Raw genomic sequence first — 22,045 nt, 5'->3', positions numbered from 1 at the left:
AGCTACGGAAATTGATACCTACGGAATAACTACAGAACAAAATAGCTACGAAATAGCTATGGAATTGCTAGGGAAATATATAGCTACGGAATTGCTACGGCTCACATTAGCTACGGATTTTCCGTAGGTAATCCGTAGGTAATTATTTTTAATTTAAAATAAAAAAAAACAGCAAAAATTTATAAAAAATCCAATTTTTTTTTGTTCAAAATATTGAAAAAACTCATTACATTAAACTAATAATAATATTGAAATTCAACCAAAAAACAAATAACATTACAATAAACCTAATAAACCTAAAAAAGTATCAAATACAAATACATACTACTAATGAACATTGTCTAATAATACATTAAATGTGTCTAATAATACACATTAAAAGTGTCAACTACAAATGTTTATTTAAATGCTTACATACATAAATTTGAGAATTATATGGTGAATTGCTTGGCAAATTACCGAGTAAGTTGAATCGATAAAGGCCGACAAGTGTTCTTCAATTTGAGTTTTGAATAATATTGTTCCTGTTTCAACACACCATAATCAATGATCACAAAAATACCAATATAGCAATGTACATTCATTTATTTTTTTAGTATAGCCATAATTAGGAACATTTTCGAAAGTACAACGTTATAAGTAAGACAAAATGAAAGTAAGATGTTATAATAAACATGTATATCTTGCATTTAACTAGCTCAAAAATAAAAACACATTTCCTTCTAATAATCGATTATTTCATCATGTTATTGAATCACTACAATAATTGACTCATTCATCATTTTGCCATCACTAGAAGTTGGCTATCAATACCATGATCCATAATCCATAATAAAGATAGAAATTAAAGCAAATATATGCATGCACCAAGATTTAGTCATTTAAAAACCACTCACCACTCTAATATGCCATTCATGGCTACCAAAATCTTTGAAAGATGCTACATCTAGTTCCCAAAAATAACATATTTGTGTCAATTATTTATTAATAGTAAAATAAAAGGAAAGTATGTTTAAAAAAATATGAACTTACAATGGAATACATGGTCCATTAACTCTTCAAATCATAACCTCAAAATTCATCCCCAAAACGCAATAAATGCGACATGCTCGAGAAGGTGAACCTAGAATCAATTAAGCAATTAATTTCAAGTAAGTAGTGACAAAATGAGGTAAAAATAAGCAATTAATCTCCCTCCCAATTCCAAAACATCGATCTTCAGAAGCTTTAGCCAACAATCAATCTTCAACAAACAACTAAAATTAGAATTGCTAATAGAAAGACATTTAAAACCTAAGTAGATGACGATATTTATTAAAGACAGAATGACATCATATAAACTTAAATAAGAAGAAAGGGAGAAAGAGAGCTAACCAAAAGCTACAAGATGTCACAGTGGCAGGAACTTAACTTGAACTCCAGGTACATCACTGTATATGCTAGCCAAACTCAATGATCGATATTTGGTAATAATTAAAGTAAAATAGGAGGGGATCGAATGTTACCTTAATCGACAAAAAGAGTTACTAGCCGAAAAATGCAACGGTGATGGTTATCGACGGAGCGATGACGATTATGTCTTCACCTATTATATCATCAGAAAAAGACAGATGATACAGAGCGGTGAGGGTTTCGGGTGAACTTCGTCTTCCTCACTCGGTAGTGGAGGTGGCGGTAACGAGGTGGACCAATAAGGGTTTCCAGCGAGACAAAGTTGTGGTGGAGCGGTGACAGAGAGGTGCACCAATGTTGGAAGGTGAATCGATGATGGGGATAGCAGAGGGCGGAGAGCGACGTCTGAGATGGGGATGTTCGTCACCGAAGCAGCCGTTTGACGAGCAGCAAATCGAGCAGTAAGTCGACCGCCATAGCAGTCGTTTGACGAGCAGTGACCGGACCATCCGTTTGATGAGCGCTAGTCGCGTTTGGCAGCATACATTGTCACACGATTTACCATCCGGCCGGGCATGCCTCATCCGTTCACTCTAGCCCCTTAATCATTATTATACAATAGCTATTTTTCCTTTAATTTATTATTATTATTATTATTACCATTGTCATTATTATTATTATTATTATTATTATTATTATTATTATTATTATTATTATTATTATTATTATTATTACTACCATTGTCACTATTATTATTATTATTATTATTATTATTATTATTATTATTATTATTATTATTATTATTATCAGATAGTATAGTTGGGGTTGCATAAATGGGAACATAGTTTCTCATAGGTTTGCATATGTTTAAGAGATGTCATCATTGCATGTCCATTCACTAGGGGAAATATTTATATTTGTATAAGTATGTATGTATTTATATGTATTTATCTATGTATGTACGTGAGTATATGTATTTATACATATGCATATTTATATATGTGTATATATGTATGTGTGTGCTTATGTATATGTATGTGTATGTGTGTGTATGTATGTGTATGTGTGCATTTGAATGTGTATGTGTATGTTTATATTAAAAACACAAACAATTAAAAATCATACTAATAATCCTAATAATAATAATATTTATAATCATAATGATAATATATAATAATGGTAACAAATATGTTTAGCATACAACCAAACGAACAATCGAACAAAAAAAATTACATTTAACACATCAATAGGGTGAAATAATATACGTTTAGTGTACAAAGAAACATGTAACTTACCGTGTTTGTTTACTAGTTTGTTAAAGAAAACTACAAATTCTAAAAGCACAAAACAAACAATATTCAGGGTTATCTAACTTGCATCCGCGTCCCAACCAGAAGTAGAGGAATGGTCCTCCATGTTGGTTATCTAACTTGCATATGAATGACCTTCTAAAACCGAAATACTCCCTAAGAAACTCAAACCATAATCCATAGTCCCCTTGAGATAGTTAAACACTCTATTTACTATTTGCCGATGATGATGATGATGATGATGGTGATGGTGATGGTGATGGAGATGGTGATGGTGACAATGATGATGATTATGGTGATAATGATGATGATGATGGTGATGGTGATGATGGTGATGGTGATGGTGATGGTGATGTAGGTATCCCGTAGCCATTCCGTAGCTAATTAGCTACGGAATAGCTACGTATCATCTGTAGCTATTCCGTAGTTAATTAGCTACGGAATAGCTTTGGACTGACGTCCGTAGCTATTCCGTTACTAAATTAGGGCATCCCATTTTGTAGATGATGCGTAGCAATTCCGTAGCTAATTACCTACGGAAATTTTCCATAGCTATTTTCCGTAGGAAAACCCCATGTTTTCTAGTATTGTAAATACATCTATATTTAACATTAAATACACATAATATTTACTAACATGGCACATCACATATTCTGAAGCTTATTCATAATATATTGCAACTTACAGGCAATATTTTCAACATTCATTTGTTGTGGTGGGGAATCCCACAGAACATGATACGCCGATCTTCACAGCTGGGGCCACACATTCCTCTATTTTCTTTGTATTAACTACAATATATTACGTAGCTATAGCATCCTCTTGAAAAAAGTTTAGATAGTCATTATCAGTGACGTCCGTTACATGGTCTTGCAAGGCCATGTGTGCAAATTTGTGTAAGCTAAGGCCTTTGTTAAAGATGTCATTTGTTGGCCTTTTCATGTCATCATCTCGAACAACAGTACTCCAAAACTGTAGACATCCCCACTACTTGTTATCACACTCCCTACACCATACTCTGTAACTTATAAGCAGTTACTTTAATAAAGTAAATTTACTAGCTACAATTTTATATGAGCATGTGGAAATACATTAACTTTACCTGGAGGTGCATACCTAATTGTTCCTCTACTACCACTTTTCATGTGTTGGTTTGCATTTTTTCCAAGAAATTGAGTTGAATCGAAGATTCCCACATGGGCCAACATATCATCATCCAACATAATGTTGCTAGGCTTCAAGTCACGATGAACGATGGTAGGTAGGCAGTGATTGTGAAGAGAATCAAGGACAGAAGCGACATCAAGGATGATTCTTATTTTTTGATGAAGGTTTAGCATGGATGTACGTGTACTTAAATGCAACCAATCATTTAATATACCTTTTGGCATGAACTCATATAACAAAGCTTTGAAGTCATTTCCTTGAAAGTCAATACTTGAACATGAAGTTATTATCTTAAATAAATTATGGTGTCAAATACCCTTCCAGAGTACACTCTCTGCTATAATGCTTTTATAAGTACCTCGGTTTTGATGATGAAGAACTTTGAATCCAACAAATCTATCATCATGATTAATGACTCCTTTGTAGCCTTGAGAAGTTAACTGTATGGTAGTTTCCTGAACTGTCCATCCCTCGATGATAAAGATGGTTGGCTCTTCTTTTTATTAAACCAAATTAAAAAATATTAAACAGAATATGGTGAAAAGTGTGGATGCAATGAAAATGATTATTAAGAACAAAGGAAACCTTTTTTGATATTTTCTCGTCTCCCTGCATTTTGGTAACCCAAGTTTAGCCATGCCACCACAAAGCCTGGTATTCCCCGGCCAAAACAGAGAATGCACTTACATTAGCAAACACTCCAATCACTGATACTTCACCTTCAAATCATTAAATGATAGATTTACATACTCAAATGAGAATTGTTCCGAGAATTGAGGAATTTGACCTGATAAATTATGATGAGAGAGATCAAGTATTTTAACTCCTCTCGTGGAACTTAATGAAGATGGTATTATGCCTTGAAATTAGTTGTCTTTGAAAAACAAGAATACAAGGCTAATGCAACCACCAAGGCTATTTGGAATGTTACATGATAAATTATTATCAGATAAATGAAGAGCACTCAGCATCTTGAGTTGGCCAGTTTCTATTGGAAGTGACCCAAACAAGTTGTTTTGAGAAAGATCTAATGCAATGGTTAAAGATGAAAGTTAAAGAAGTTGTTCAGGTATTTTCCACTAAGTTTATTGTGAGCAATTTGTAATCGTAATAGACAATGACAATTTTCCATGCTTAATGGAATTTCCAATCTAATCTGTTGGAACTTAAATCAAGGTTAATCAACAACGATAGGTTTCCAATAGGAATTCGACCATAAAAATTGGTTGTCGTATAGAAAAACCCATTTGTAGCTTTTGAAGCTAACCAATGGCGGATGGGATTTTTCTAGTGAATCGGCTATCTAATTAATCTAAAGTGGTCAAGCTGACTATATTACATATACTTGAAGGGATGTGTGGATATAAATTATTTTTCTTTCAAGTGTAGATGAAGGTATAACATCCCAAAATCAAGGTCATTTTTTTTTTCATTTTCAGAACCAATCCAAAACCATAAATGTATATAAAACATAGTTTCCAAAAGTCATAAACATGAATCAGAGTATCCCAATATCATAATCTAAAAAAAATCCAGAATGATGTGCAGGATCAAGCCTTCACCTTGCCCCTGTCCTCTAAAGTACCTAAAACCATAACAGTCAAACTATGCCAAAGCTTAGTGAGATCCCCCAAAGTACCACACACAACCCAACAGATGATATCTTGCACATACGAGTCTACAGCTTCATTGGACCGCCTTTCAGGCCTACAACCTATCTAGACCGCTCTCCGGGCTTTCTTCCTGACTCGACCGCCTTGTAGGCCTTTAGTCTATCCGGACCATCCCAGGTATCTTGGCCTTCAACACAAAGTAGGATCACATCAACGCAACAAACCATATTACATCGACATATACAATAACAATCAATAACCAACAAGTATAGGTAATCATATAGATCTACCAGTCTAACACATAAGCAGTGAACACAAGTAGTCATACAGATCTACTAGTCTATCATAAAACCAGCGTAGCATCATGTAACGTCCCAAATTTCGAGTCCCAAAATTTCATTTTAATTAACTGATTATAAAAACATTCATAAGAAAACTACGTAAAAATATATCATTTCGTAAATCGATATATCATGTCTGAAAACCCAAATCATAAAATAGTAACATGTCAGAGTACATTCCTAGAATATCTCAAGTGCCGAAAATCAATGTGTGTGTAATATGTGCTGCTACCGCACCAGATACTTCCCCTTCGCTGAAAAGGTACCTGAAACCAAAACTATAAACTGTAAGCATGAAGCTTAGTGAGTTCCCCCATCGTACCACATACCATATAATCTTATAGCATACATACTGTTGGGCAATTTCTGGGGTGCCCGACCTACCCGGTACGACCATTCTGGGGTGCCGACCTACACATGTCAAGCCATTATGGGGTGCTGACCTACCCGTGTCAAGCCATTCTGGGGTGCTAAACTACCCGTCGGTCCTAACAACCGACCCTCGGGGACTATTCCACCCCATACTGCTACTATCACATATATCATAACATAATCATACTATCAGACATATCTGGGGTGTCCGAACTACCCTTCGGTTCTAACAACCGAACTTGGGGACTATTCCCTTCCTACTACCACTATCACATATAACATATCATTCCATCATATAAACATATCATCACATACTGTCAGACATATCTAGGGTGCCTGACCTACCCTTCGGTCCTAACAACCAAACTCTACTACTATCACATATAACATATCATGCAAACATATACCATATCAAGTAGTAGCAAACCTAGATGATATCACAAAGACGATCATCTAACATACAACTCCTACTGGTGGGCCGACAATGTGGTCGTAGACCCACCGCTACTGGAAGGTAGCTTACCTCGTACGAGTAGCTGCTGATAATCTATGCGGGAAATCTTTGTTTGCTGCTGCTCCAGAAATCCTCTGGCTATAATCCCCACAAAACACTCAGTCAGAATCTGATATCTACTCTTAGGGTAAAATGACTATTTTACCCCTGACCAAGTCCAAGTCCAAGTCAAAGTCAAAGTCAAAGTCAACTGTCCCCATCCACGTCTCTACTCGTCAAGTTGAAAATGACTTGATGAGTTCTCCTTCTATACAAGCATTGAATGATGTAACATCCCCATTTTTCACGGCCAAAAAAGACCGATTTTTGTTTATGCTTTATAAAAATCAGAGCACTTCTTTTCATAAAAATGTTGCGGATTTTGTTTAAAAAAAAAACACGATAAATACGTTATCAAAACATTTTCGAAGAAACGTATTTTATTCATTTTAAAATGTTTGGGATGTCATCGTCAATACAGAAACATAAGCATAAACAGAACTTACATTTATTTTCACTAGTGATCTACATCTCTTTAATCTCTCAGTGTAATGTGACTTCATATCAATACCCGTGATATAAATAAACTGAGTGGGTCAGGTTGGGAAACCTGGTGAGTACATAGGGTTTTCAACCCACAATAATATAATTATGTTTTATCTTCAAACAATTAATCAAGCCAATTACCCATCCCCATTATCTTCTTTACTCTTAAGGATCTACCCTAAGAATCAGTTATTCCTCGTTCATTTATTCCTAAGGATTATCCTAAGGAATAGGTACAAAGTCCATCATTACCAAGGTTTATAGATTACAACAGGTGAACACGTAGTCCAAAACATCTGGTAAACACTTAGTTCAAAAATAACCAGTGAACACACTTTGTTCAAAATACCTAGTGAACACACTCAGTTCAAATACCTAGTGAACACACTTAGTTCAAAAATAAATAGTGAACACACTTAGTTCAAAAATACCTAGTGAGCACCTAGTTCAAAAACACCTACAGATTACGAGCTTGCTAGCGTTCCACTAGACTGTCTGGTATCGTCCGTGGTCGTCATCTATACTCCACTAGATGACTGGATCACTGTCAACATTGATGTCTTTCATCGTGTTATCACAACTATTTCATCTACCCCTGTTTTACCCAACACATTTTGTAGATATAAAATACATATACAGTTTAAATCATTTAAAACATGTATAAAAATATTTCACCCAACATAAACAGCAAGTATTCAAACAATATGCACACATAGCACGTAATTCATATTAAAATACTTCATATCTATGTGTAAGATGAAAGAGACTATGCACTCACCTGGTAAGGTGGTGAGTCGGCACTCGGACAACACTTCGTTACTCTTAAAATAATAATCCCTTGATGAAACCTAGTATCATTACCACTAGAGTTTAGTCTAACGTTAACCACGACTAATTATTAGTCTAGCTATTATTACTATTATATAAGCATTAAATAACACTCAATATAACTCATAATAATATCCCTAATAATTATTTCAAGGTCCTAATAACATTAGTATATTGGAACATAAGCTATACTAAAGATATGTTAGGCGTAGCTCACTTACAGCGGGTTTTCTCGAAAACCGGGCTTCGTTACAGCAGCGTTCCCTAGACGAAAGGCTCTTTTCTTGGGACTCCAGGAGCCTCGGGTCTTCCTTCGGGTGCTAGAGGGTTTACCTATGCTTTGGGGGGGGGGGGTTAGGGAGCTTAGAAAGAGAGAGTATAGAGAGAGAAAGAAGAGGGTTGAGGGGTGAGGAAATGAGGGAACTCGACACCGCTATTTATAGGGTGAATTCCTAATGGAATCGCCGAGTTGGTGCCACGTGTCATCATCTGATGGGTTTCCTTGGAGAGAAAGCAATGGCTGTGATCGCGCCATGTCACCCAATATCGTGTATCAGCCTCCTGAATTAGAAAAATCATAACTCTCGCATACGAGCTTCGTTTTTGACGTTCTTTATATCCAAGCGTAGGTAAAATCAAGATCTACAACTTTTATTTAGACTCCGTCGGCTACTTCTCGACCGATCTTAAATTTAACAGTAGGAGGAGATTAGACTGCTAAATAACCGCGAAGAATTCGTAACTCCTTCTTCTGACTCCATTTTTGTTTATCTTTTTACTGTTGAGTTCCTATTAATGAAATCTTCAACTCTCATTTAGGTTGCGTAAGCCATAAACCACTCGAACTAAAATTCGAGTTTCGGGCCGTGCACTAGTAAGCCGAATCTTAGAAAAATCATAACTCCTCATACAAAGTCAGATTTGGGCGTTCTTTTTATGGATGTTCTCGGTTTAATGTATACTACAACTTTGGTTTAGATCACTAAGGCTAAAAAGTCCTCTATCTTAAATTTACTATTTACGTCTCCCGGTGTCGTGCCGGTTTTGCCGTAAAACTTCGATGGGCCATAACTTCTTCGTTATAACTCGAATTTCGGCGTTGTTTATATGTACGGAAACCTTGTGACATATTCTACAACTTGGTTAATATTAGTTATTCTAAATAATATTCTGTCGAAAAGTCATTTTCGACCCCTATTACCGCTAAATTGACTAGCCCGGATCTGCGGGCATTACAAATGAACCCTCATCCGACCTGCCGAGTTGTATGCACAAATCGTCGAGTTCATCCTCATCCTATGAACCAGTTGATAGGTTTTATGCATAAGAACAATCCAATGTGCTCATATAAACCCTAATTCTTGGATCTAGGTTTCTCTATTGTACATGCTTTGAGTCTAAGACTTACAACCTTATTCTATCATATATATTTCAAAATCAACATCATAAGAACATCTCTAAGTGTTTACCTCTTTCAAATAGCTTGAAATCCTTGTATTCTTCTTGATCTTGAGCTTAGAGTCACAATTGTAACTCATCTAATGGTTCATAAACCCCACAAGCAAGAAGGGAATATGAGAGAGGGTGAAAGATGCTAAAATCGGCCGTATGGTTCTCTTGGAATCAAGTGTAGCCGATTTTCATAGCCTAAGGGTCATATTTATACTGTAGGCTGCTAGGGTTTTAGTCTAAACCCTAATCGACAGCTTAGCCACCAAGTAGCCCAAGGAACCTTCTGGAATAAGGCCTTGGAAGAAAATATGATGGAGCCCCATCATTATTTCGTTCCCCCTTAAGTCCATTAGGTTTCCCAGCCCAAAACTCAACTATAATACATTTGACAGTTTATGCCCCTTTATTTAATTAATCTCTTGTAGTCACCAAATTAATTCCTAATTAATTTATGATCAATACTAAATAAAAATGATTTCTCCTTTAATATAGTATTCTTATAATATATTAATAAACAATAATATTCTCTCTCTCTCTCTCTCTCTCTCTCTCTCTCTCCCTCCCTAAATTACCTTGTCTAGTTGCTTTGGTGAAGGCAACCCAAAAGGACCATGCACAACTGGGTCGAGTACATACCAAATATAGTTACGGGCTTAGACACTAATCCAACAGTCTCCCACTTGGATAAGTCTACTAACTATATCTCACATATGACTTCAGGATCCGATTAGCAATTATAGCTCTTATATGTTGCTGTCAACTCTGATCAGCAAATTGTCCTTCAGATAAGAGATCGTATAATCCTCTGTGCTAGATAACATGTTGACAATATTTATTGTCCATCATTTGTTTCTCGATTTCTGACTTGTTCGACATAGAATTTAGTTGAACACATCAACTTCATTCTGACCGGGCCTGACACATAAGTCAAACCAAATCATCAAGTGGCCAAGATATCATCTTTATTCTCATAGAATAAAAGTAACATATTAAATTCGACTCATATGCATCTATTATTTACCAATTACATCATGCACAACAATGTGTTTTATAACATCAAGTTACTAATGCATTTACACATCATCAATGCATAACCAACCAACAAACAATAATCATATCTCTAAGTTTTAAGACTATAAGATATTATCGCTTTGCGATCACTTAAGGTAAAACACCACGAAGTGATACCAGCAAACACGGGTTTATTCCAATGCTCAAATCATATTCATAAGCACTCATGAACTTTGCAGCAAACCTTTTCTATGCCCAAAACCTTTTAGACAATCTACAAACAATTCGTGACAGTCTTCATTCACATCTACTTCCAAAATGTGAACGACTGTGGATTGTTCGAATAATCCTATCATTCAGGAAGTCAAAACATGCAAAATTGAAACAATAGATAAATAACCAATACAAGATAGTAGCTTTACTCATAAATAACACAACTTTATTTATTCATCAAATGTCAAGTACAAATTATCTATTACACGTTTCCTATCTAATCCAAACTTATATCATCCTTTAGCCCAATGCTCCGAGCGTGCTGCAAGTGTTTGACCCTACTCAGTCCCTTCGTAAGGGGATTTGCGTAAGGGGATTTGTTGGGTTTTCTTCTGATGATACCCTCTTCACAACGAGGAGTCCCTCTTCTACCTGATGTCTGATAAAATGGTATTATGTGTCACACCCCAAAACCATGAACGGCGGAAACGTTCTGGGGCAGAGGACGTCATGTACAGTATCACAACAATGAAAAGTAGTAAACAAGAAACAACATCATCCATTGCATTAATAATATAATTTTAATACAAGTGTGTTCTATCAAATTATAATAGACACTAAGGTATAATCAAAATGAAAGATGAGTCTTGAACGAACTCCATCTTCTCTAAACCTTGCATCGGTACCTATCTATCGTTGACCTGAGGATACAAGTTATTTTGAAAACGAGTATCAGCTTTAAAGCTGGTGAGATCATAAGTACTTTAGTGTCTTAATTTGTATGTAATTATTTGTACGAATGAAATGTAAGTATTTGGATGTATATGAATTGTAAGTATTTTTATGTATATGAGCTGTAAGTATGAAAACGTTTTGAACAATCCTAGAAAGCCCTATGCTTCCTACTGAGAGTAGCCTTCTACCAAGGTATCTAGTATCTGTGTGTGTGTCTCTTGTAAGAGTGTGTATTTTCCTAAATCTGACTATCATTGACCAAAAATATAGTATCTACATTACCGTGCATCGTGTGAATGTTCACGAAGTGAATGTAATGGGAAAATGAAATAGTACTATGGTGTAGTATCAAATAACTACAACCGTACTAACTACCTTAAGTCTATTGAAATCTTGTAAGTACTATAGTATTTGTAATAAGTGACTACTTCTGTACTAATATTGCCTTATTTAAGGGATAAGGCATAATGTGATGGCTAGATCCCAGGCTAGACGCTCCCCTGTCAGAGGGATTTTGGGACCTATACACAACCCCTGCATATTTGCAAGCCGTGAACATCCACATTACTATGATCATGTATACCCAATATAACTATCACAATGGGTTGTGATTCATTGGTATAGTTAGATCCTGAAATCATTCCATGCTATAGCACCTAGTGATGTCTGTCCTATTATCGTATATGTAAACGCACTCATGTAAACGTATCTATGTAAACGTACTCATGTAAGCATAATCATGTAAATGTACTCATGTAAATGTAATCATGTAAATGTAATCATGTAAATGTACTCATGTAAATGTAACCATGTAAATGTACTCATGTAAATGTAATCATGTAAACATATCTATGTAATAGTATAGTAATGTACTGTAATGTTCTGCGTGTGCTAGCTGTAACGTATGTTCTCTCTCTATCTAGCATGTATAGTAATGTACTGTGTGTACTAGCTGTAACATGTGTTCTCTCTCTATCTAGCAAGTATTGACTCATGAATGAACTGACTCATTGTATGATATCGTGTTCTAGTAATAGTTCTAGTATCTTCCTAAACTACACTTATGGTAGCTTACTAGTAATGTAACTGGTACGTATGAACATGGACGTATACCCTTGCTACCCAAGGGTATTGAATGAACTGGAAGAAACTTTATGACTATATATGTACACATGATATATAACTAATATTTAAACGACCTTCGGACGGGTACCCGATATCCCACCAGACCACATCTCAAGCGCGAAAAGGAAATAGGGTGGATAGCTTGCCTAAGTCCTTTAAAAATTTCTTATATAACTATACATATATAGACACGCAATTGACAATATAAAAACATAAAATAAGTTTTGTAAAAACATTTGAACATGATTTCTATCTAAGAAAAGATCGACTTGATGTCAATCTATAAAACGGGTTGAAAGCATGGTTTTGATAAAACAGTTGAAGTATAAAGAAACATTTGTTTGAAACACAATTGTAAATGAGTTTGAAATGAAACATACAGAGTAAAATGAATAGTTTAATAAGGAGTTTTAAACATATAAAATGTTTATGAAAATCATTTGAAGGTAACTGTTTGGTAAAACGGCTAATGAGTAGCAAATCATTTGAATGCTGCTTATTAATCACATGTGATTGATATAATAACTAGCATGATTCTACTTGTATCCCCCAATAAAGCATTTAAAAAACATTTAAAACATTGATTAAGGGGTATGAACTCACCTTTTGTGAGTGGTACAGATGAACTAAAGACGTAGGATTGCTAGGTGTCAAGTGAAGTCTTGAACACACTCTATAATCCTAGTTAACATATAATATCACATATATGTATCAAATTAGTCTATAAACAACTAATAAACAAGTAAAGACACCCTAGGACATGCTAAACACCTTTATCAAGTGTTATTATCCTCTAGGATTGCCTCTAAGTGTTGTAGGGAAAAGCTATTGTGTGTAGGGTTCAAGGAAAACTCCATAATGGAGTTCACGACCCTAATGTCACTAACAAATGAGTTTACGGTCGTAAACTCATGAGTTTACGGCCGTAAGCTCATACTTACATGACCAATTGATGTTTGAGGCTCTATAAGACCCTAAGAAGCATTTCTACTTAATGGCATGGTCTTTGGAAGAGTTTAGGGCATCATATAACTCCTTTTAGGAGTTCACGGCCCTGGGACCAAACCCCTTGGAGATTATGGCCGTAATCTCCCTTGGAAGGGTGTTTTTGGTGATTTCAAGTCCTTAATTCAACTAAGAACTAATCTAGGCTAGTGTCCAAGGATTTAGGGGAGTTTAAAGCACACTTTGGCCCTTTTGTTTGGAGTTCACGGCCTTGGAACTTCTTGGGCCGTGAACACCTTACTCTTGGTGTTCTAAGGGTATTTGCTAGGCCTAAACACATTAGGGTACAAGTCTAAACTAGTTTCATTGCAAGAGGAAGGGGCTAGGGCACTCTTTGCCCCTTAAAGAAGGGTTTACGGTCCAAGATGTTCTTGGGCCGTAAACTCTTTAATCTTGATGTTTTCCTATGATTTCTAGTGTATTAAGCACATAAGAAGCTTTATAATACCACTAGATAGAAGTACTCACTTTCCGAGACGAAAGTCCGAAGATCCTTGAGAGAATTCGGCTTTTCTCTAGTTTGGAAATATAACTAATGAATAAATATGGCTTAGAATCCAATATATACTCCTGGGATTTTTGGCAGAAAATATTTTATTCAAGAAATGAACTCTAATATCATAGAGCTTTGAAATAACAGAGCTGCACATAACCCTAGTGCATCCTCTCTCCTTATATCTCCTTAAGTGTAAATCCTGAAATACTCAAACTTATACTAAAAGTCTGGAAATTTACTGCAACTGTTCTAACTTCTATTGACTTGATATGGTTTGTACAGAATGTAAATTTCGGGTTGTCACAACATGTCGAGATCTACCATGATCTCTTGGTTCCTTGGTTAAGGCAGCCACTCCTTCATTATCATAGAAAATTCCATTGGCTCCTTTATGGATGGCATAACTCCAAGGTCTCCAATGAAGTTCTTCAACCATATAGCCTCCTTTGACGCTTCGCTCGCTGCAATGTACTCTGATTCGTACATTAAATCAGCTACGGTCTCCTGCTTGGAACTTTTCCAAGTCACTGATCCTCCAGTTAGGGTAAAGACCTAGCCCGACTGCGATCGGTAATTATCCTGATCCGTCTGAAAACTAGCGTCACTATACCCTCGTACCCTTAAGTCATCACTCCCACCAAGGACTAGAAACCATTCCTTGGTCCTTCGTAGGTACTTAGGAATATTCTTAACTGCAATCCAATGAGCTCTACCAGGGTTCCCTTGATATCTGCTGAACATGCTCAAAGCGAAGGCCACATCATGACGAGTACATGTCATAGCGTACATGATAGAGCCTACTACGGAAGTGTAAGGTACTCGACTCATATCAGCTATCTCTGCCTCTGTACTCGGGCTCTAAGTCTTACTTAGCTTGGTACTGCTTTGGATTGGCAACTCCCCTTTCTTGGAATTTTCCATACTAAAACGCTTTAGTACCTTATCCAAGTATGTATCATGACTGAGTCCTATCAGTCTCGTTTCCTTATTTCTCACTATCCTTATTCCCATAATATAAGCAGCCTCTCCGAGGTCCTTCATAGCGAAACACTTCCCAAGCCAGGACTTGACCTCCTGCAAGGTTCGGACGTCGTTTCCTATGAGCAGTATGTTATCGACATTCAATACGAGGAAGCTCACTATACTTCCACTGGCTTTGACATATACACAAGATTCATCTTCGCTTCGCAGAAAGCCAAACTCTTTAAATTTCTCGTCAAAACAAAGATTCCATCTACGAGACGCTTGTTTCAATCCATAAATGCATTTATCAAGATTGCACACTCTATTTGGATGCTTCGCATTAACAAAACCCTCTGGATGATTCATATAAACATCGTCTGCCACCTTTCCATTAAGGAAAGCGGTTTTCACGTCCATTTACCATATTTCATAATCATGAAAGCAGCTATTACGAGCATTACGCTAATAGACTTATCTTCGCAACTGGTGAGAAGGTCTCATCATAGTCACCTCCGGGAGTTTGAGTAAAGCCCTTCACAACCAATCGCGCTTTATAAGTATGCACCTTCCCATCCATGTCCGTATTCTTCTTGAAGATGCACTTGCACCCGACTGTCTTACGACCCGGTACATTATCAACCAAATTCCAAACTTGGTTATCGTACATGGACTGAATCTCGCTGTCCATCGCCTCTTTCCATTTAGCAGACTCCAGGCCTGCCATGGCTTCCTTGTAGCTGCTAGGTTCGTCCAAATTGATTAGTGTTTCATCACTAATAAACATATCCCCTTCACTAGTAATATGAAAACCATAAAACTGGGGTTGAACACTAACCCTACTAGTACGTCTAAGAGGTAAGGACTCATCAACGGGCTCAACAGGAGTTTCATCCTCGAGTTGAGTGCCAGTTTCAGAGGTTCCTTCATCGCTTTGCTCTTGAATCTCTTCACGATCAATTTGCCTCCCACTGTCCTCTTGGCTTATCAATTCCCTTTCTCAGAAAACTCCACTTCTAGCAACGAAGACAACATTATTACTCGGTCTATAGAAATGATAGCCAAAAGTCTTCTGTGGGTAGCCGATGAAATAATATTTCTCACTACGAGGTTTGAGCTTGTCGTGAGTCTCTCGTCTTATGAAAGCCTCGCAACCCCAAACCTTAATATGTGCCAAAGAGGGAGCTTTCCCTGTCCACATCTCGTGAGGAGTCTTGGTAACCTTCTTGATGGGAACTAAGTTAAGGATATAGGCGGAAGTCTCTAAGGCATACCCCCATAAAGCTATTGGTAATGAAGTCCGACTCATCATAGAACGAACCATGTCCAACAAGGTCCGATTACGTCTCTCAGCCACACCATTTAACTGTGGCGTTCTAGGAGGCGTCAATTGTGAAACAATTCCACATTCTTTTAAATAGTCGTGAAACTCAAGACTTAAGTACTCTCCTCCTCGGTCTGACCGAAGCATCTTGATTTTCCTGCCCAGCTGATTCTCCACTTCATTCTTAAACTCTTTGAACTTTTCAAAGGTTTCCGACTTTTGCTTGATTAAGTAGATATATCCATATCTGCTATAATCATCCGTAAAAGTCATGTAGAAGCAGCAACCATCCCTTGTGGTGGTTCTAAAGGGCCCACACACATCGGTGTGTATGAGATCCAATAGACCCTCACCCCTTTCACAAGTGCCTGTAAAGGGTGACTTGTTCATCTTCCCAAGTAAACAAGATTCACACATGTCATCATCCCTAAGGTCGAATGACTCCAACACTCCATCATTTTGGAGTTGGGCTAAGCGTTTCTTGTTGACATGGCCAAGGCAACAATGCCACAAGCATGATTTGTCTAGGCTAGTAGATGAATCAATATTCAAAAAATCATTTCCTAAATTATCAACAACCATCACAGATTCATAAATCCCATTACAAGGTAATGCATTGAAATAAAAGACACCATTCAAATAAACATTAATAGAACCATTACTATTATCAAAAGAATATCTGAAACCTTGTCTAAACAATCCATGAAATGAAATAATGTTTCTTACCATATTCGGAAAATAACAATAATTATTTAAATCTAGTCCTAACCCATTACTCAACATTAACGAATAAACTTTGACTTTGGTCACAGGTGATAATTTTCTGTTTCCCATAATCAAGTTCATCTTTCCATGTTCCACTTCCCTACTTCTTTTTAGGCCCTGCATATCAGAACAAATGTGGAATCCACACCCTGTATCAAGAACCCATGAAGTAGCAAATGATGAGTTGTTAGATTTAATAGAATACATACCTGCAAAGGTGGGCTTAATCTTCCCATCCTCTATATCTTGCATACACTTAGGGCGGCTTCATTTCCAGTGGCCCTTTTCGTGGCAATAGAAGCACTCTGCTTCCTTGAGATCGGAGGAGGGTTTAGCGGAGCCTGCTTTGGTTTCACTAAAGGATGAACCTTCACGGGACTTTCCCTTTTGGTGGCTCTTACATGGAGCCTTCCTCTTTTTACCCTTTCCTTGACCTATTTCCATCACAGGAGCAGCCACAGTAAGGGTGGTGCAACAGATTTGTCTTTGAGGTTGCTCTCAGCAGTCCTCAACAATCCTTGGAGCTAACTCAAGGAGACCTCCTCCTTGTTCATGTGGTAGGTCATTCTGAACTCGTTATAGCAGGAGGGCAAGGAATGAAGGATTATGTCGATAGCCAAATCCTCATTAAACTTAACATTAAGTTTGAGAAGACGATCAACATACCTCTGCATTTTTTGCAAATGAGAGGTTAGGGATTCTCCACTCCCTATCTTAGCGGTGATCATGTTAGTAATGATCTCATAGCGCTCTTGCCTCACGCTCTGGTGATACTTATCCGGCAAATCCTGATGCATTTCATACGGATACATGTCCTTATATGACTTTTGGAGTTCGAGGTTCATGGTGGCCAGCATGATGCAATGAACTTTCGTAGCATCACGCTCGTTGGCCTCAAAGGCGGCCAACTCTTCAGGAGTAGCAACATCTGGGATGATCTTTTCAAGCATTTCATCGAGGACATATTCTTTGTCCTCGTTTCATGTGATCATGCGAATGTACCTCATCCACTCGTTGAAGTTTGACCCATCAAATGTCACCTTTTGACATATGTTCATCAATGAGAATGACCCGGAAGCGTTGTTGTTGTTGTTTGTAGACATTTGTAAAGGAAAGGAGCAAAGTTTGATTAGAAATGAGTCCCTAATTAAACACCCAAATGAGAAATTAGGGCTAGGACCCAACAACATTATTTACAACTTAGAAAGGGATGCCGTACTCTAAAAGTAAATAATTTGAAGGTAAGTGAATGACGATTCACTAATTCTCACCATGAAAAACGAAAAAGAGATTTAATTTTTAAATGTATTGAAAACTCCTAGATCTTTGAGATTCATTGAACTTTTCAATGACATGTTTAAATCTCGATATGAACTTCAAATTTGCGACTAGGATACCAAGGATCGCAAACAAGTTGTCAATATCCATGCGAATCAACATGGTGCACTCAATGTCTCTATCACCTAATCAATGTGCCGGTAAACCACACACGCTCCATTGATCTATGACAAACATCGAGTCACCCTTCGCTACCAATTTCATCCCCAAATTAGTGTGCCGGTTAATCACACGCGGTCCACCAACGTTTGACAAGGGCGCAAAGTGTAAGTCCATGGGTTAGCATCATTTTCACATTTTACCCTAAAGTAACTAAGATTGGGAATTTGTAAAACATGTAGTTACATTGTATCTTACATTATAATTTTAATGAGGAGAGGATTCCCCTATCCTACCCGTTCGGCTAACGACCCTCCACCAGTCAAGCAAGCGGTGGGTGTGAGTGTACACCTATAAAGCGCCATTTTATAGGCAGCAACCTTATACCCACCTTATAGATTGACTTCGTGAATGAGGCCTACTAACGGTAAGACTAGCATTTTAAGTTATACATACATACATATATATATATATATATATATATATATATATATATATATATATATATATATATATATATATATATATATATATATTAGGCTTGTAATAATATAATAGTATATGGTTGAATTTTAAACTTGTAAAATTCTAAGGGTTTGAAATTTAAATTATTCAAAATTAAATTTTTAATCACAAAATTTAAATTTCAAAACTTGAGGACAAGTTTTGAACGTTTCAAAACACAAGGGATCAAATAACAAATAATACAAAATAAACAATTAACTTTATAATTATCTATATTTGACCTAATCCAATTTTAGTCACAAGATAATTACCAAATAATTTAAATAATCCATATTTATCATATAAACAACTAATATTTAAAAGATTTGAAATTATCTATTGTTTTGGCAGTGACAATCATTCAAATACAATACAATTTGGATTTTTCTTCAAAAAAACGATTTAGGCATTAAGCCCATTACAAAACAGCAACAAAATCCTAAAATATTGTAACGACCAAAATTTCAAAACGATTAAAACTTTTCAAAAACCACTCATTTTAATAACGTTGTTACAAAAAGGTTTTCAATACATTATTTAACAAAGTATTTTCCTAGGTTCATATCATAAAACATCAACGCGAGGAACGGTACGATCACGCCTTTGCCTTGCCACAGCCTCCTGAGAACCTGAAAACATAAAACCACAACTGTAAGCCCGAAAGCTTAGTGAGATACCCCCAAAATACCAACCACATATACGCCTTTCCAGGCCTCGACCTTCCGGTCCAAAACATATCGCCTTCCGGCCCATAACGCAATGCCTTCCGGCCCATAACATATTGCCTTCTGGCCCATAATGCAATGCCTTCCAGCCCATAACATATTGCCTTCCGGCCCATAACATATTGCCTTCCGGCCCACAACATAATAAGCATACATATCAGCATAAAGGCATACATAACCTAACAGGACATAGAACGACCCTGCATACCGGGTCACACCCCAGGTCTAGCAATCATACACATAACACATAATCATATAACAGTTCACAATCAGCAATCGATCAACAGACCACATAACATAGCATTACTCTATTCAAGATACCAGACTAACCGGTCACTAGCATAACATCACCATAAGAATCAGTCAACATACTAATTACACACATATGCCTTTCCAGGCCATGACCTTCCGGTCCACATAGCAATGCCTTCCGACCCACAACATATAACTGATAACTACCCGGATTCCCATCCGATAAAAAGGTTGGCCTTGGTGCCATAAACCCTAGTGATATAGTGAGGATAACTAACCTCAAAACTGCCGACTGAACAGATACCTCAAGCTGCTCCGATCACTGATACGATCTCCACCTCTGGACAGCCACCAATGCACTGAACTCAAACAATAAACAACAATTACCAAAATACCCGTGGAATCACTGGTCAACCCTTGGTCAAAGACAAGGTCAAAGTCAACCCCTGACTGACCCTACTCGCCGAGTCAACCCTATGACTCGCCGAGTCCCCATAATCAGAACTTCACTCAATCCGCGATCTAACTCGCCGAGTCACCCCGAGACTCGCCGAGTTCAACAACTCTGAGTCCACTCGCCCTCAACCCACCGATTCTCTAAGATTCCCTTTCTACACGTCGAGTATCCCCCTTGACTCGACGAGTTCCTCCTGGAAGAATCGCGGGGCCACCCCGACTCAACTCGCAGAGTCTGAAAAACAACTCGGCGAGTCCCAGTTAATCGTCAAGCTACTCGCTGAGTCTGTTCACCGGGCTCGGCGAGTCCATGCCATGCAACCGCTCAAACTGCTTTCTAAGGTCAGATCTGCTCCGACAATTCATAGGTCTGGCCTTCCTAGACTGGTTCATCATGTAAAGTCCTCATTTCGGTGCTCATAATACACTCCATGACTCATAATTCACATTTTGACCTAAGGCATAAGGATTCCAATCCAAAACCTCCATTGATTCCCGAAAAGCTCAGGCATGGGACCTTCTGGACTTCCAAGGGTCCCAATATAGGGTTCCAATCGCTTGGGGGACTAAGGAAACACTCAATCTAGCCACAAAAGGGTTCAATAAACCCTAAATCCATATGCACATCAACATAGAAGGGAACAACTCGGAAAATTACCTGAATAATGTTGCTCTGTGCCCCCAACCCTCAGAATATGGCTTCTCCTGTTGTTCTCTTAACCAAGTCTCCTCCTCCTTGCACAATAACACTTCCAAGATCAATAATGGTCTTCTACCTTGCTCCAGATGCTCACAATCGAATTAGGATTTCTCTCATAGGACTAGGGTGAACAATGACGGCCATAAGGCCCCTGATATATGTCCCAAACCTGGACGGTTAGGGTTTCGCTAAACAGCGCGGACTCGCCGAGTCCATATCCGGACTCGTCGAGTCCAGTCGCGAACCCGCGACCAGATCTGCGATCCTACTCGGTGAGTCTGAGCTCCAATTCGCCGAGTCCCCTCTTAAAACACCCAAAATCATAAATATAACAATACCTGGAATTCCAGGCTGTTATAATTCTCCCCCACTTATATTAGGCTTCACCCTCGAAGCCTACAGCAACTCAACTCCAAGGATATTCCGACAACGCTCCACCGGGCCTTAACCGGCCCAGGTCTCTCAAGGCATAAATATCGAAACTCGAACATACATTCCCCTCCTTCACGGTGTCCTGATCACCATCTCGAACCGGGCATCGACTGTACCCCTGATCATCACTCTCAATAACCGAGAATTACCCAAGATGCAAGTCTGCTCTAAATCGCAACGATCACTCGACCCATAAGAGCTAGAAAACCCTGAACCATCGAATCCCCAATCCGAGTTCCACTCTATCCATTCCGCGACGACGGAATGACCCATCCTCAATCTCAGAGCAACTCTCACGAGTTCCCCTCTTGCAATCGCATATTCATGCTGGACTAGCTCCTACACCCTCAGATTGGGAAAACCTGACGCACTGATAATATCCTCAAACATC

General features: G+C 37.7%; 1 long non-coding RNA gene across 2 annotated transcripts; it reads right to left on the bottom strand.

Moving 5' to 3' along the window:
- Positions 1–331: 331 nt before the first annotated feature.
- LOC145100523 (uncharacterized) lies at positions 332–1,844 on the bottom strand. Of its 2 annotated transcripts, XR_013705103.1 has the most exons (3): positions 1,033–1,844; positions 897–946; positions 332–524 (listed from the first exon to the last, which is right to left on the bottom strand). It is a non-coding gene; the product is annotated as an uncharacterized LOC145100523 (long non-coding RNA). The 2 variants fall into 2 exon arrangements; XR_013705104.1 differs by lacking the exon at positions 897–946.
- Positions 1,845–22,045: the final 20,201 nt, after the last annotated feature.

This window comes from Lactuca serriola, chromosome 4 (assembly GCF_051521515.1).
Source record: "Lactuca serriola cultivar US96UC23 chromosome 4, Lser_US96UC23_V15, whole genome shotgun sequence".
Classification (NCBI taxonomy): domain Eukaryota; kingdom Viridiplantae; phylum Streptophyta; class Magnoliopsida; order Asterales; family Asteraceae; genus Lactuca; species Lactuca serriola.
Note: the sequence above shows the minus strand (reverse complement) of the source record. Positions and strands in the feature narration are given on the sequence as shown.